At 41.4% G+C, this 12,627-nt stretch overlaps 1 protein-coding gene across 7 annotated transcripts in view; it reads left to right on the forward strand.

Annotated features, from left to right (window-relative positions):
* CELF2 (CUGBP Elav-like family member 2) overlaps positions 1-12,627 on the forward strand; it is a 508,100-nt gene that overhangs the window by 207,421 nt on the left and 288,052 nt on the right. The gene's annotated exons all lie outside the window — the stretch shown is intronic.

A 12,627-nucleotide genomic window follows, 5' to 3' on the forward strand; every position in this document is an offset into this window, starting at 1 on the left:
GCCGGCGCTGGACGCGGGGAGGTGGGAGCGTGTCTGTGGGAGCGGCGGGGCGCGGGGTCTGGGCGTGGGGACCGGCGAGCGGGGACCGGGGCGCGGGGTCTGGGCGCGGGGATCGGCGAGCGGGGCGCGGCGTCCCAGGGTGGGGTGCGCGCGTGCACGCGCGTGTCATTTGAAATTCGGGGCTGCTGGAGCTCTCGTGGCCCATCTAAAGATCCCTTCTTACCAAATTGCTCGCTCCTCTGACTTACCCTTTGCAAAGATTCCTTTCTTAGGGTGGGAGAGTGGAAACAGGGGAGAGAAAGAAAAGAGGGGGAGGGGGAGATAATGATAAAGCGTAAAAATAGCCAGGTGTACTCTGTTGCAGAAACTAGAGGTAATGTTTACGTGATCACGATGGTTTGTCTGATATGCAGTCTATAATTTAATAATTAATGTGATTCTGGTTGTTTTACACGTCGTCAAACTGGAGAGTTTATTGGGAGAAGTCAAGAGCAGGGATTCCTGAGGAAAGGAAAGTATGCCGAATTTTTCTCGGGCTCGTTAGTCTTTATAGGAAAGTTTCTCTTATCATCTGGGGCACTCTGAAGGCAATAGGATCTGCTTGTATTTCAGGCGTGTTTGAAAGGGCAGCCTAGGAGGTTGCCAGGAGTGGATCTGAAAGGTCTGTGTCAATTTCAGACTTGGACTGCATACAGCTGTCTCTTATCAGGCAAGAAATGCGATAGTGAATCTAGGCTACAATTAATCGAGTGAAAAAGGGACTGCCATCCTTGGTAAGAGTACGTATAAAATGTTTCCTATTGTACACACCCTGAGATAACATTCACATTCTTCCTGGCACTTTGCTGTATATCCTTTTGCAATTTTCAGGCCATTCTGAGCTTTATGATCCATTTCCCTGGCAACTAACTTTCCCCTACGGTGCTAGATTCTTTTTCTAGGATGTTAAATGTTATGAGCTGAGAGATTCTTGAGAAACTCCGCAGTGGCCAATTATTTGAGCCCATAGGATTTAGGAGAGAGGGAGAGAAAAAAAAGCTGGGATGAAGGGTGAAAATCTGTTAAATGTGAATTGTCCTTCTAGTCGATATTAACTTGCTTTTACACATGATCGGGTTCATTGTCCCAACTAAGATAATCAGATAATGTAAATTAAAATATTGAATTTCTTTTTGGCAGTTTTCTCTGTGAAAGTAATCTTGATTAGTACCGTTCCCATGATATTTGTTTTGAGAGATCTCTGTTCTCTTCCCCTCCCTCCCACCCCCCCAAATAGCTATCTGTATAGGCGTTTAATACGTGTTTGCACATTAGCTAGTTTGAAAGTTCTGTTTGTTTTCTCCTCTGTAAGAGTGTCGGGCCGGACCAAAGAATTGGCTTGATCATGATTTTGAATTGATGGTCACCTGCTAAGAATACTTTCTGAATGTAAAGTGTTAATGGCCTCGGAAAGATGCTATCTCTTGTCAGTTAAATTATTAATTATGGAAGTTTAATTTGTCCTTTTCATTTGGTAGATGAATATGGCTCATTCAAACTATTTGCTCTGAATAGAGCCTTTTTTTTTTTTTTTTGTCTTAGCGATGATGAGTCCTAATATAACGTCTGTCCACTTCTTTTCCATGTGTTAGTTATTTTGGAATGCAACTCAGATTGTTTTCAGTGTTTGTCAAGTCTTGCTTAATTGAACCTAGAAAAAAGAAAAGTAGAGGATTGGTAAATGATAATTTTATTATTTGTTTCCAAGATAATGATTTTATGTCTCCTTAGCCCTGAGAATACTGTAGCATGTTTTCCAAGAGAGTTTGTAATTAACTCACATTAGAGACTGTCTTTGGGAAATAGGGGTGCGTGGGAAGGAATATGAGGGGTTGAAAATGCTTGAAACCCCCCTCGAAGTATACCTTGTCACGATGTTCAAACAGTTGAGGAGGTGACAGTTATGCGGGTTTGTTTTCTGGACTGGTAGTCATTTATGGTATATTGCCATTTGGACTGAATTGCCATCAGCTAGATATTGGCCTGTTCCTAAAAGGAACTTAATGCACGGGGCTTTTCTGGTGTTGATTTTCGAAAGCAGTAGAACATATTCTCAATGGCTTTTTCCCACAAGAATATATTAGATAAGTTTGCAAGATGTAATATGTTTGAGTCCTCAAGGCAGATCAGCAAATAGCTTTTGAGGTAAATGATTACGCTTGATAGCCCCACGAGCCGTCAAGTGTTTAAAGAGCCCAGATCGTTGAAGGCTCTGTAGTGGGTATAGAATTGTTATGACATAGGCTTCAAAGTCTTGGGCTTTTAAATGTTCAACATCAAAACTGTACATGGAAATGGACGCTTTAAATAATCTTAACTATCAGTTTTGTTGTCTTTGTTGCTATAGAATGTCATTTGCAACAAAGCATAATGAAAATAAAAACAACTGATATTTTAAAAATTTTGTTTTAAACTGGGGCAGCTGGTTTTGGATTGGAGTTGCGGATAAGTGTCTTTGTTTCACCTTTTGAATGATCGTATGTATGCACTGGGTTTTTTTTTTTAATGTTTTTGAATTTTTAAACAAATTTCAAACAGAAAATCTAAGAAATGCTATCTTGGAATTGAGAAATTACGGATGGAAAAATCTATGAATACACTTTAAAGGTATTGGTTCAGATTTGTGATGTTAGAATAAGATGCTGAGGAGAAGCTACCGGTAAATTAAAATGAAATCTTTTTTTTTTTTCCACATGCAGTGAGTAACCTAGTAAGGAGAAAAAGTTATCCTGAGTCAGCTTGGTGCATTAACCTTTTTGTTGAGTCCTCCCAAGTTTTGATAACCTGAAAGATGGCTATCAGGGTCTAATTAAACTGGATGGCAGTTCTAGGGACGTCATTGTTAAAGTTGAGAGAGGCTTTGGAAACCATCTTACCAGATCTCCTTCTTTTATAGATGAAGAAACTATTAGAGGGGCAATGGGACCAGTCCAAGAAGACAGTGTAATTACTGCTTCCCCCTACCCTGGGTATTGCGCCCATTTTGCAGATGATGCTTAAGAAGATGATATTCTTGTGCATGCTGTGTAGGCAGTAAATGGCACAGCTGTGGTTTGCTTGTGTATGTGTATTATATAAATGCACGTTTATGTGTTTTTGTTGGGAAACCAAAATTGTCACTTGAGAATGATGGAGGATTATAGGAAATACATATCACCTATTCAGGATTGACTCTCTAATTTGATTCATATTAGTGGATTGATCACCCTTGATTCAAATTCACACTGTTATTCCATGTGCTAATGAACTAAAGAGAATATATTTTAATTAAAAACTATTTTTGTTTACTGAGTACCAGCAAGATGAAGGTCAAAGGCATTGAGTTCTCTTTTTTTTTTGTCTAGACGGCATTTAAAGTGTATTTGGAAAATGCCATTACCAATAATAAAATACAGCACTGAGATTTGTCACCTGATTCCTTAATAGACATGTGAGGAAATTAAAACGCGAAGATTCTAAAAGAAGAGCTGTGTATATGGTTCTTTAAGGAAATTTTTAACGAAGTATTTCCAGGTGGGATTTCTCAGTGCCTATTTCAGTATCAGCTGTTTCCTGAAACCGAAAACTCCTCCCACATTGGCATTTTAGAACACTAATGCTATCTTTGATCTGGGTTAGAGGTATTATTTTAACTGTTGAGTATTGCTGTTTAATTGTAATTTGCTGAATTGAGATTACTCTGGCATCTGTTGATAAGATGCTGGTGAGCTAGGAGGAATAAGAACCTTGCAAAACAAGATGAAAAGAAGATAAGGTTTTCAGATATGAACCTAGTGATTAAGATTTCATGGGATCAGTAAGAATGTTTTCCATCTCAGAGTGGTGTGTCGTCCCCCCCACGCCCCCTCCACCCGCCCCCACCACTATAATAATAGTATATTTGGCCTCTGATAAAAGACTGCAGTCTCCTTCCCCTTTTTACATAAATCCCTGGACTTTTCCTTTCTTCTTACTCCTTCCTTGGGGTTTTCTTATGAATTCAACACTCATTCCCTTCTCATGAAAAGACGGGTAATAATCTGATAAACTTGATCATGGTTGAGGCTTATATCTAGACATGGATTATAGATGGGGGTCCAATGTCACGGTAGCAACCAGCAGACCTCACAGCTGTTTATGCTCCCAGCATCTCTCATTTGCATTTCATTGGGAAACTTGGATATTTTCACATTGCAAGGAGCCCAGGGATAAATCAGGAAGTCATGGATGTCTTTCACTTCCTATGCTGAACCTCACCCACACTTAAGAAGTCTTTATTTCCAATGTAGAGTATTAATACCGGAGGGTTTTGTTTTTTCAGGGGAGGCTCAGATTTTTGCTTTGTGTGAATTAGGCCATCACAAAGAGTTCGTTATTTCTCAGTGTCATATGTGTTCTACAAAACTGTAGAGGGAGGGTTTGAAAAGTACAAATGATTTCCAGTTCATGAGCACCTCCCCGTTCCCGTTCTCGTGCCCTTGTGTGTGTTTCCACTGTCAGAGAGGTGCGAGTGATAGAAGGAAGCCAGCCTCGGTGCTGTGCTACTTGTGTAGCAGTGCAGAAAATGCATTGTTATTTTTCCTTAAGAAAAAGCTCTTGCTGAACTTTAAGGGAAACGGAGCTGCACATTCCTGGAAAAACCTTGGTGGGAAACAAAAACTAATTAGCGCGGTAAATGTGATGCTCGCAGGTAATTGTAAAATAATTATTCCCCTTTAGCATCATCACTGTCTAATTGTGCCATCCAATATTCTCATGCTCTGAATCTAGATGTGAAGGGATGGAAACCCCCATCTCCTCCTGGGAATATCTTTTTCATTTACTGTGAGCTTTAGACTCTTCCGAAAGGACTTTAGAAAGGGGGAAACATACAGAGGATTTTCAACAGCTTCACTCTTTCTGCTTGTTCTAAATCACGACAGAAAGTGATTACTCCAACTAGTTTTATAGAAATACAATTCCGCTTATGTGGTTGAAATGCCTTGTGAGCGTATTTGAGATTTACGCTTTCACAGTGCTACCCCTGGAGTTTTATGAACAGTCTGTTTTATGAACTGCAGATTGTATATTATGTTCAGATACTTAGAGTGATGCTTTAAAATCGACTGATGATTTAAAATGGAATGCTAATAAATATGTAATCATATGGCTCTCAAAATGACAGATGAGTACAAATTCGGTTTTTGGTTAAATTTTAATTACTCCATTTGAATGAATGCCTCAGAGCCAACTTGCTGGCACATTATTAGACCCATTTTTAAAAATTTTCCCTCCTAAAGATATATGTAAATTAAGTTTAGGCTACAATTAGACTAAAATATCATTTCGGTATATTATTCTCAGCTTTTCTGCCAGATTCTTATGGCCTTTTACTTAAGGTCAGATTTTAAACAAAGAAATCTGTTTGAAAGAGACCTCAGTTTGAATGATCTGTGCTCCCTTTCCGTCAGCACAAGGGTAAGATAGATACAGGATTCCTTTGATAGTGATAGTGCTTTAAAAATGGGGCACATGCAGTGTTTGGATTTTAAGCCTTAATAATTAAAGACGTCAGAGGTTTGTTTTCTCTGTGAGATTGTTTATGGCTCTGTCATGACCATGGAAATCAAGTTCCCCCAGCCCAGCAGCTGCTTTGTCTGACATTTATAGGCTCAAACAGGACTGACGATTTCCGAGGTTCACAGATGATGGTGCTGACTCACTCCTCAGAGAATGCAATTAATTTCAGCTGATTTCTTTTACATTTTGACATCATTTTTGCACAGCTTTAAAAAAAATTTTTTGTGTGTGTGTCATGGGAATGAATAGTTCTTCAGTTTCCATACTAGGATTGAAAATTCTGTGTTTTTATGCTGAAAGGCTTAATTTTCATGCCTTTTCAGAAAGAAGTTCATAGCTGGACTTGGGCTTATTATATTTTAAGGTGGTATTTTATTATTTTTTTAATAAGTTTATTTGGCTGCATTGGGTCTTTGTTGTGGTGCGTGGGCTTCTCATTGTGGTGGCTTCTCTTGTTGCCGAGCTTGGGCTGTAGGCACGTGGGCTTCAGTAGTTGTGGTGAGGCATGTGGGCTCAGTAGTTGTGGCTCTCGGGCTCAATAGTTACGGCACACAGGCTTAGTTGCTCCGAGGCATGTGGGATCTTCCCTGACCAGGGATGGAACCTGTGTCCCCTGCATTGGCAGGTGGATTCTTAACCACTGCACCACCAGGGAAGTCCTTAAGGTGGTATTTTAGATCCTTTTCCTTAAATGATGTCTTCCTATCTCCTGGTCTCCCCCTGTAGCAGGAAAGTTGTAACACATCTTTGTGACACAAAATCAGTTCGTCCTTTAGGCTAAAAGAGCAAAATATTTTGTTACTCACCTGGCTGTAAATGTATATGTAAAATATGTGCACACACATATATATATATTTGTATATGTATGTAGATATGGAAAATTATCTTGGGCATACTTCCTCACTTTCTTAAAATATCTCCCATTTAAAGGTTTTGGCTCTAAAAGTTATGAAATTCTTGTAACATGTGCTTCATGGATTCTTATCTTCATAACTGAAATGTTTGAGATTCAGGAAGGTTTAATATCTTGATCAAAGATGTATCTCGTATTAGTACCACTGCTAGAAATAGTTCTTAGGGCTGTTTTGACTCTCTGGCCCAGAACCTCAGAGTAGCTTCTGTTAAAGGTCAGAAAAGAGGTTCACTCTGATGGTCCTGTCATACCTTCTGGGTGAAAAGCTGAGATGCTTCCCATCCAGTTGAGTGACCTTTCTCTCCCTGCTCCAGAGTCCCCAGACTTGGGGACCCCCTTCTGTTTCTCAGTTGTAATTGAGATGTTGCTACTGTCAAGACCTTATAGGTTTAGAGCAGGAAGAAAAACTCTTCACAGAAGCCTGACAGTAGACCCTCCACCTGTATTTTCTCCTGTAGACATGGCTGGTCCCACCCAGACCAGATTCCTCACCTCGGGCTTCTTGACTGCTGCCGCCATCTTGTGTGGTCCATAATTATCCCATTGCTTCCTGTCACTGTTGAAAGGAGAACTTGAAATTTTGATTGTGTCTAGTGGAATTCCAGCACATCGACTGAACATCTTAAAAAGGCTAAAGTTACGGAAGAGTTATGGACCTATAAGGGGGTAAATTGGTGTAAACCTTCTTCAGCGTGCACGCACACCTCATGCCCAGTTGTTTTCTCAGTGCATCTCCAGAGTAAACCTTGGGTGTCACACAAGTGAAGCAAATGCAGGCTGAAATCTGACATTTCATTTTCTCCTTGGAAGAAAAATCTTTGGGGAATAATGAAAGATGCTAGGAAAAAGCATAAAGAAGGAAGGCTTTTGGTAGCAGACTAATGGGTATTCATTTTGTTATGCTTTTTGTTTTACTCAGCGCTCCTGATTCTTTGTACCCCAGCCCAGACTTCTTTAGGTCATTAACAGAACAGCTCTTCCTGAAGTTTTCTTTCTGCCTTTTCTGGGTTTTCCTGATGTATATCTTTTCTGTTCTTTTATTTGAATCTGCTCTAAGATTCAGTGGGCTTCTCTAAGCCCCATCTTTTATCCCTTTTCTGAGCAGTTTTCTAAATTTCAAGAGAAGGAGCCACATCTGTCCATAACACAGTTCTCAGAAGCACAGCCTTGAGGAGGGAGGACAGTGTCCAAACACCTTGGTCATCACTTGCAGTAGGTTCCACTGGAACAGCTGCGTGTTTCTGTGCATAAAACTATATTTTGACTTCCTGGACTATAGAAGAGGTGTTGAGTTTTCTGGTTGGGCAGGAGGGTGGCATATTTCGGAAAGGTTAACTGTATGGTTGTCAGTGTCTTGGCCTGCTATATTTGGCTCTGCTGCAGCTGTGTTTGCCTTCTCAATATTGTCACCAGGAGGCCTCCAACTGTAATTATTCCCTTCAGTTCGTGCTGGTAGCAGTATCCTTCCTTGTGACTCCCGTGGTCCACCCCGCCATCTTGCCTGGGTGTCAGGATTCAAAGGCAACACACAAGCCTTTTGGAAAGCTTGGTGGCTGGTTAACATGACTGGCAGCTCCGCCTCAAGACAATAATATTAAGTCACCTTCATTTAACATTCTAATGCGACCTGTCAGGGTGCTGCTTTGTTGTTATAAAAAAGCCCATATAGTCCTCTCTTTTTCCTACTTCTCTTTTCCTCTTCAACGGCAGAAAGTTGCTGACAGCATCTACTGATGGGCAGTATTTCTTCTGTTTCTGTATTACTAGAGCATTTCAGAGCAGGTTTTTACTTACTTCTGGTGTTCCCAGGTCCCTCACAAAGCACTGTGTTGAAGAGGAGACTTAGAGGCAGAGCATTTTTTCTTTTCCCGTTAGTTGAGCCCTGCCACAGAATTTTCTTTTCTCTCAGGAAGATTTTAGGAAAGATTGTTCTTCATATAGAAACCATTTTAATTCCGTTGGCTGTGTGTGGGTTTTAATCTTGAGTTAGAACTTCCCCTTGGATAGTGTCTGCTTGTCGGGCGTGCTTGCCCTGTGTCAGGATCTGCTGTGTGTAGTAGAATGGCATCACCATGGCCTTAGGGGCTCTCCAGCAATGGGTTGGAAGGTCATCCTTGACCTTGAAGGCTAAGGGGTCCTTTAACTAAACACGAGTTTCCTGCCTTCTCCTGGCTTGTCTTCTTATTTGTCCCATGCCCCCTTGAAGTCTCAGGCGACTTGTCAAGATTCCTCATCTAGAAAATAAGGATAATATATGCTTCTTACCTGTGTCCCAGTATTACTGTGAAGCTAATGTCGGGAAAGGAGTGATAACCTAAATATGTTACAGCTTCGTGGTACTTAAGACTGACCACAAGGTCACCTGCCTTTTCCTGGGAGACTGAAACACAGGGAAACTTCATTACAACTGACCAGTTAATGTTTTCTCCCTCGGAACATTCACGCTTTAAAGTCTTAGCCAAAGACCCATAGAGCAGTATTGCTTCCACATAAACGTTCAGAAAATGCTCAGTCCCCAAGACCACGTTAAGAAGACTGACTTTTTTTCCTCTCTCTCTCCTCTTTCTGTTTGATGATTGAGAAATAAAATACAGTTTGTGTTCCAACTGTGAACTCGTGATTAGACCTTGCATTCTGGGATGGGGTGAAGCAAAAAGCAGTATCTCCATCCAGTATCCCCATAGGTGCATTTGGAAAGGCCCATCTCTACACCAGCTGAAATAGATCTTGATTTTCTTATGGGAGGAGACTCAGCTGCATGATAGGGAGGCTGGTTCTCACGTGATGGGATTCCTAACCCCTGCAGAAACCCAACCCTTAAGAAGACAGTTTGGATGATGTGAATGTGGAGGCGAGTATTGTAGACCCTGCTGCCTGCCGGCTCAGAATGCCAGGAGAGTCTCTGAAGGAGGAAAGGACTTGGAAAAGGAGTCAGTGGTTTTTAGGAGTTGGCACAGTGGGTGGAGGTATGTATCCAGCCTGAGGATTCATCATGGTTACTCTGTTTTTCTGTTCTAATACCCAGGCCCTTACTTCTCCTGACATAGCCAGTAGGGCCCTTAAAGTCCTAAGAAGCCAGAGCCGCTACAGCTAGTGTGAAGGTTTGCCCCTAAAGCTATGTCACCTGATTAAGATCAGATGTGATCAGGTTCAGTAGGGAAGTCAGGAGCCTCCTCTGAGGCCATTGGCTGAGGGATGTCCTCCATGGTGGCCAGGGGCCACGCAGCACCCACTTGGGCCAAGAGAGTGATGTCGCCTGTGAGACACCCATGAACACATCCTCCCAAACCAAGAACCCCTTGCCTCCCGTAGCAGATCGCTTTGCATTAGGGTGGACTTGGGCACTGGCAGGGATGACAGCTGTTCTGAGATCATCTGTGGATAAAAGCTGGCAGAATCTTTCTAGAAGGGGCTGCCTCACAGATACCACAAATGTTTTTCTACAAATTGATGAGTTCTTTGTAATTGGCATGTTTTATCTTAGCATCAAAGACATCTGATTAACTTTGTAGGCAGCCTTTCAGTTGGGCCAAGATTTTGTGTCCGGCTCTCGTAAAAAGTGACCCAAATTGGACTCTCGTCAGCCTCAGAAGCCACAGGATGGCCTTGATCTTGCCTCTAACTGTGTCTTGTTTTTTTCAGGTCTACTCAGAACGTGATCCTTCTGATCCAAATTGATTTTGAGTTGTCTGTTCAATAAAATAATGATGTCTACCCAGAAACCAAAATATGTTTTCTGGTGTCAACAAAACTGTAATTCTTTGACAACCAAATACTTCTTTTTAGTATGTTTCTCCTCATTCTGATTCCTAACGCTTTAAAGGATGTTGGCTTCCTGTGGGTATGCTTTCTGAAATATTTTATGACATGCTATTCTTGATTTAGGATATACTGTGGGTCAGCCATTAAACTAAGGGATTTATATAAATTATGTAATCTTCAGAAAACTTTTGCAAGGTAAGTTGTATTCCTATTTTGCAAATGGGGAAAGGGAGGTTCCAGAAGGTAAAGGTGCGTGTCAGTATCCATTTCCAAAGCCTGAGGTCTTTCTACTGTGCTACCTTCCATTCTGGCCCAGAAGGTTGCTTTGTCTTTTGAGGGATTCCTGGAACCTTCTATGACCATAAACAGGTTGAATTTCTAGATATGTTGGCGAATTGGCTGCTGAATACGTGGATCTGGAGTATGAAATAGTTTCTTAGCTGTGACCTGGTAATAGTAACCTGCTTTTTATGTGCTCTCTCACATCAATTGTTTCTTCTTGATTTTGTTTCATAGCCAGACCGCTTTCTGAGTCTAGAAGGCAAGGGTGTTGTAAGAGTTGTCAGAAGAAAGGGCACCATAGCAAAGTTGAGATCTCTTAATGCCGGAGACAGGACCTTACTTACAGCTGATATAAGGAAACAGTTAACATTGAATGTTAAGGTGGCTCCTTATTCTTCACTGCGGATAACCCTGTCTTCCAGGAGGAGGTTTCTTTGGGGGATTTCATTAGACACCAGGCATCCCACCCCCTCATTTACTTCCAACTTCCTGATTTTTGCATCTGATTTAGAGGATACCTCCAGCCCATCATATGCCTTCTTGTGAATTAGAGAAAGGCTCTCAGGTGGCTTTTGGTCCCCATTGTCCCCCTCACGTGGTGACTTTCTGCAGTGTCCTTTCTATAGTTACTTGCAGCTTTACCTCCTTCTTCATAAATGGGCCAGAGAAGTCAGAGATAGAATAAGTGTCTCTGAACAAGATAACACGTGGATTTTGGGTGATTGACATTTGTGACCAACTCAGGTGTGGCGCCTGGTCCCTTTCAAATGTCATTTACACTTTTGACCTCTCCATAGCATTTTGCTCAAGTGCATGAACATTTGATGGGACTCTGGGTTTTCAGCAAATCAGAGATGTGCGTTTCCTATGTAGATACCCAGCGTAGAGAAACGGGTAATAGAAAAGTTTGAGTAGAATTCATGCCTGGGTTGGTCTAACCCACACACCATTTCATACCAGATATTAGCTTGTCGAAATGCATTTAGTCTTGGCAGGAGCCGCGCATCGTAACCTAAGAGGATGTGATTGGAGTGGAGTTTTCGTGCCCTGTGTGCTTATTGTATTCTTGCTACTGATGCAAACATTATCTATAATTACATTTTCAAGTGACTGAAAATTGCAGGCTTTGTTGAACAGAAATACAGCCAAAGAATGGAATGTATATCCACTCCACCCTCATTATAAGGCTTTCAGAAATCAGACTATAAGGCCCAATACCGTGGTTCTCAATGACATGATACCAACTCCATTCTCTGATGTTTGAACACTTTGTCAAAATGCTGGGTTCCCAATGACAATCATAAAATTGGGAGGGAAATGTTATTACTCTTTTAGCGCTTTGCTGGCTCCATTGTCAAATCCGTCATGGTGACAGCACCTCTCGCAAGTCCTCTGTTTCCAGGATGTAAAACAAGAAACTCACAATTTGATTTAGGTCCAAGCATGTTGGGTCCAGTTGAGGGAGTTGATCGAGTTAGACATTGTTACCTTCCTGGGGCAGATACTGTTATATCTGTACATATCTGTATGTTGTCTTCAAGCAGCATCACCTCCTGCTTAGGATGCAATTAAAAAAAAAAAAAAAAAAAGGGCCCCCTTAGGGACCTACTGCAAAGTAGACTCTTGCCTTGGTCCTAGAGCCTGGCCATGGGACAAGAAAACATCCTGGCCAACCTCACTCTTCTAGACATAAGACTGCATGTCTAATTTCAGCGAGAGCTTAAACCATGTGGAATTTTTTAAAAAAAGAGAATCTGACATTAGTATTTTTCTCATCGTTGATTAGCATCTGAAAACCCAGGAAACCCATGAAACAGAAAATGCTCCTTGGTTTTGGGTGGAAAGCAAATGGGAGGAAGAAATCACGGTGACATGGTTATTGTTCATTTGTTTTATAAGGTATTAAACGTGTTATGTGATGGTGCACAAAATCACAGCTCACTCTCTAGGCCCTAATAGAGTTCACTCTCTTAGCAAAACTAAAGAAAAAAATCATTGGGATGCTTTCATCCAAAAAAGGAGCAGAGCAAATACTTGAGTCAGGCTGCTCAGAAAACCCACAGACTTTCTTGATTCTGTCGAGTTCTGCTCTG

The sequence above is a fragment of the Hippopotamus amphibius genome, chromosome 4 (genome assembly GCF_030028045.1).
Source record: "Hippopotamus amphibius kiboko isolate mHipAmp2 chromosome 4, mHipAmp2.hap2, whole genome shotgun sequence".
NCBI lineage: Eukaryota > Metazoa > Chordata > Mammalia > Artiodactyla > Hippopotamidae > Hippopotamus > Hippopotamus amphibius.